A 5480-nucleotide genomic window follows, 5' to 3' on the forward strand; every position below is an offset into this window, starting at 1 on the left:
GCAGCAGAAGCATTGTGTGGTCTGGATTCCAATATAGGTGTGAAAGAACCCGCAAAATACTGAGCGTTTTTGTAGCTTTCAAGTTTAACAATTTGATGTGAGACACTCATGTAGGCCTTGAGTTAGAAATTAGACCCAAGTACTTCACCTCTTTGACAAAATGCAGTGGGTTTGCTCCTAAATAGAGGGAAAGATGGACCCTTCCTTTTTTGTGGAAATGTAAGAAAAATTTAACCCATGGTATGTTGCCCACTGCACAACCTGATTTATTGCAGTCTGCATGTGTCCTTGCACATCCTGTTAGCTTCCTCCTAAAGAGTACAGTGTGAAGTCATCCACATACAAATAACATGAGATAGCACTTGAAATGACCCTTACAATGTCATTTTTAGCAATGGTCTACAGGGTCACACTCATTTAGAGAAACTGTTTCCCCACCCTCACTCTAAACTTCCTGTCAGGAAGGAAGCTTTGTATGAAAGTAGGTTAAGCTCCTCTTAAACCAATGTCATACAGCTTCATGAGTATGCCATGCTTCCAAGTAGAATTGTAAGCATTTTCAAGGTCAAAGAATACTGCTAACGTGTGATGTTGCTGTGTGACAGAATTCAGTATAACAGTCTCCACCCTCACAAGTGCATCTGTGGTCGATCTTCATTTTATAAACCCATATTAATATGGAGTCAGCACATTTTCTTTTTCTAGCAGCCATGTCAACCTATAGTTTACCATTTTGTCCATCAGCTTGCAGATTCAGGTGGTAAGAGAAATTGGTCTGTAATTCCGTGGTGTGGAACCATCCTTGCCAGGTTATATGATTATAGCCTATTCCATATGATGGTACTGTGCCCACCCTTAAGATCCTATTGAATAGGTCCAACAGGAACTTCTAGGAGCTCTCCAGTATGTGAGATATCATTCTTCGTGGTGGATATTCTGGTTCAGCCTCAGACCCCTTTCTCTTTACTTTTTTTCAGTTTATAAATCTGTCCCTCCACTCTTAATGTCTGATGGGCATATTTACCTTTTAGTTTTTGTCAAGTCATTTGCTTTATGATTTTTTGCTTATCTTGGAGTAGTTCCATTTGCTTTTCATTCATCTCTTTGAAAGCTTGCACATGTCTTAGACAGGAAACACATGACCTTTCAAAGGTAAAGGGAAGTTGCAGTTGTAGTCTGTGGTCTGCTGGCAGATGGAGGTTTGCTGCTGGTACAAAGCCTAGTCTCACTGCTGGCACTAGGCTGAAAGTCGCTGCTGTACTTGTAACAGATGACTCACAGACAAGTCCAAGGGGTAATTTCTCCTTGCAAATTGATTTGTATGTTTCAAAGTCTCTCGGGTTTGTCAGTTTCTTTAATTTCTTGGCCTGGTTTTCTATCTTTAAGAACTCTACATCTAAATGCTTTATCAGGCGAGATTTCTCTTCATCATGAAAGGCGGTTAGGTTGTCAGGCAACAACTTTACAACCTTACAAAATCTAATACATACAGGATGTGGCTATTCAATAAACTGTTCTTATCCTTTGGTAATTCCAAATAATTGAAAACAAGGTGTTGGCTTCCTGTCCTAAGATTTTGTAAGTCGAAGCCAACCGCTGAGCCAAACAGGGCTGAAGTTCAATTGTCCATTGACATAATTTGAATAAACCCCCCTAAGAATTCATTGAAAAAAGACCCTAAAATATTTTTTTCGGGGGCTTTTGAGGCGCGCGACCAACACAGGCTCCTTGCAAAATATACACGTACCTACCCTGGTGCTTCCCCTACTCCCTAATATAAATAAGGAAACTCTGGTCCCGCTCATAAAAAAATATATTCCTCCAAAAACCACCATCTGTAGTGACGATTGACATTGGCGACCCTCACCCGGCCGCTCTTCTGCATAGGTATGTTCTGAGGTTTATTTCTTGGGAGTGACTATATTTATGGGTAGTGCACGCGCGCAGCGTGGGGAATTCTCCTGTGTGCGACCGAAGCGTTGGAGCGCCCGAGTCTGCCCGGCGCTCTCATCTGCGTGAATACGTGGAGGATTCTGTTTTCCTGGGCGGGGGTTGGGGGCAGAAGTTCTCCAGGAGGGGGGTTGCAGTTCCCTGCATGAGACAGTATTGTCACTTAATCTGTCCCGTGATTACTGCAGAGTTCGAGAATTCCCTAGCCCCTGGATGAGGGAAAGAATAGGATAGGACGGGGGTCCAGGGGCGCAATCCTTGGCTAAAAAATAATAGGCCAGGCCTAAGGGTCCAGGGGCACATCCCTTGGCTAGGAAAAAAGAATAGGCTAGGCCATCAAAATCCTATACTTTCTCGGCATCATGGCGCAGCCGAACGGTTTCTTTCGGCTAACTCGAATGCAAGCGAAAACTGATGAGCGATAAACAAGCTTCAAAACAAGTAATGATTAAATTATAAACAAAGAAAAACAAAATACATTAATAAAAAAAAGACAAATTCAGTGGTATCGGGAGTGCCGCGATTCTGTTATGAAAAGACATTCTAGCCATTTCTGATGGATACGAACAGCAGAATCAACCGAACTAACACAACAGAAATCGAACGAATCCAGTACCGTCCCGAGAAGTATGAGGTTTTCAACCCCCCCCCACTACTATACCCATCACCTACCCTCCCCCCCTTCCTTGCTCCGATCCTTCTATCCCTCTCGTCCCCTTATCCGCACCCTCTTCCTGTCCCCTCGCTTTTTCTCTTCCGTCTCTACTTCCACGCTAGCTTCTCCCTCTTCTTCTTGTTTTCCTTGCTTGTTCTACCTTTTATCTCTATCCCTACTCTATCCTGCCTCCATCCTATCCCCATCCTGCCCTGTATCCTGCCGCATTTCCCCTCGTACACCTCTTATTCGCACCCTCTTCTTGTTCCTTCGCTTTTTCACTTCCTTCTGCTTCTACGCTAGTTTCCCCCTTTTCCATTCCTTTCTCCCGTTTGTCCTACCTTCTACCTTTAATCCTATCCTCCCCTGCTCCCATCCTATCCCTATCCTACCCAGCATCCTGCCGAAATCCACAGGGCAAGTCGAGCACAGCCGAACCACATCCCTCTGCCAGCCTCATTTTTACGCTTTTTATTTCTGTACCACGCTGGCTCTTCTTTTTACTTGCATTTTACGTTTGTTAATACCCCTTTTTGTACATTTTGAAATAATCCTTCGTTATTATGATGTGTGGATAACAGACATCCACATCTGCTGCGACTGCATCTTTTTTCACGTTTTTTTTTATCTCTTGTATTTTAAGCTCTGTTTTATTTTTCAATGATTTCTTTTTACTTATTCATAATTTTAATTTCTCTTTTACGGCGAAAGATAGCTATTTATTTTAAGATTGTTTTATTAATGAATCGCAGCAGATTCTTTTACGTATTTTTTCCATGATTACAATTCTTTAATGATTTCTTTTAACGTTTTATTGTTTTTGTGATTGGTTTTATCTTTTGTATATTTTATTTTATTATAACAATTCTTATTTATTGTTTCATTCTATTTGTGTGCTACGCTGACGTCCGCGGGGGTTAATGTAACCCCCACGTTCACGTTAAATAAACGAAGTGGATACTCTGACTGTGCTTTGACTACCCTTTGGATTTACCTGTCTGGATTCTACACCGTGGATGCCGAAACAAGGTTGTACTGCCCCTTTTACTTGCCCAGGTGTATTTATACTGGACGTGCTATTTTATTTTTTTTACATATACTGTGAACCATGTGTGCTCCTTTGACTTTAACTTTTTACTTTCTCTGGATTTTACTTACTTTGATCTTGTCCTTTTACTTGTTACTTTCATTCATGCTCATACCTTATACTCGTATTTTACTTGAGCTTTTACTTTTTCCCTCATTTTACCCAATTACTTACTCTATCTTAGATGTTAGTTCTTTTTATTGTTTTTTAAGCCCATCTGGCATGCTTTCAGTTTTTCTTAAGCCCTTCTGGCGTATTATTAGTCATTCTTGTCTTTTACATATTAATTTGTTTTACTTTAGTGCCTTCTGCGGTTCTTTTTGTTCATTTTAGATTTTGTATTTTTATCATGCATCTTCGTATTGGTCACGCTCCTGGTAGGCCTGCATCTCCGGAGATAATTAGCTTGTGAGGTCGTGTGGGTTCTGAGCCTTCAGCTCGGTCCCTTCACCCCCTTTTTCGAGGAACGAACGGGGCCCTCATTTTCCTTGGCCCCTAAGCCTGAAGCCTCCCGCCTCACGGGTGGCCTCTTTTGGGTTCCTCTCTCACATAACCTTACAGAAGCGTTGCTGATGTCTTTTCCCAAATTTACCGAATCTCCACGTACTCATGGCAGGATAGAGCGTCGGTCGTGCGCTCTCTGCTGCCATGAATACAGGGAGGGTTCTTAGTTTTCCATCGTGGGGGTTGGAGGGGCGGCTGCCTTCAGGAGGGGGGTCGCCGGGGACATAGCCCTCTGCATAAGACACTAAATTGATTGATTCTGTCCATATTATTCATATTTTACACCGCAATTTCCCCAGTACCTTTCATACCCTCCCCTGATATCGCGGCCAAGATTTTTTTTTTTTTTTTTTTTTTTTTTTTTTTTTTTTGGGGGGGGGGGGGTACCACGGCATAATTCCAACAAATATGTAATAAAAAGTGAGAGGAATTCATCGATACCAAGATCGTCGCAATCTGTTATTCTACCCATCCCAGAAAATTACCCAAATGTAACTTGGAAAAAAATATGAGTACAAACCTTAGAGGTAGAGATATCTCTCGCACTTGCAGCCATCGTAAACACACACTCATAATCGCCAAAGAACTACCAAGGTGTGACTAAGGATCACGATGAGCGCGAAACGTGCACTCTACGCTTGTACTTCCAGGCGACTGTCGTGATGGAGACCAGTGGACGATACACGTATTCTAAAACACTCGTCTGAATGCCTTCTTTTGTGATAATCTATTTTTCACTTCCTCCTCTTTCTTATTCAGTTCATTTGTAATTATTTTATATGAAAAAGTATATTACATTAAAACTTGGAATGTTGTTTATTCACGCTACACGGAATGATCCTTGCCGACAATATGCAGTGGCAAAACATCATCTATTATTCATACTAGAACGGACTGGTATGTGACCATTGCGTACAGGCTGTCTAAATCCTGTCCGTGATAGTGTGAACATAGTTCCGCTACCTGAATACACACACACACACACACACACACACACACACACACGAATACACACACACACACACACACATATAGATAGATAGATATATGTATATGTATATATATGCACATACATATATGTGCATACATACATAGATGCATACGTGTATATATATATATATATATATATATTATATATATATAATAAATATATATACTTGCACACACACACACACACACACACACACAACACACACAACACACACACACACACACACACACACACACACACACAACACACACACACACACACACACACACACACACACATTATGTATAAAAACA

The 5480-nt window shown here is 41.4% G+C and overlaps 1 pseudogene; it reads right to left on the reverse strand.

Moving 5' to 3' along the window:
- The window catches only part of LOC125034991, a 28028-nt pseudogene extending 23276 nt beyond the window's left edge, over positions 1–4752 (reverse strand).
- Positions 4753–5480: the final 728 nt, after the last annotated feature.

The sequence above is a fragment of the Penaeus chinensis genome, chromosome 19, assembly GCF_019202785.1.
Source record: "Penaeus chinensis breed Huanghai No. 1 chromosome 19, ASM1920278v2, whole genome shotgun sequence".
Lineage (NCBI taxonomy): Eukaryota > Metazoa > Arthropoda > Malacostraca > Decapoda > Penaeidae > Penaeus > Penaeus chinensis.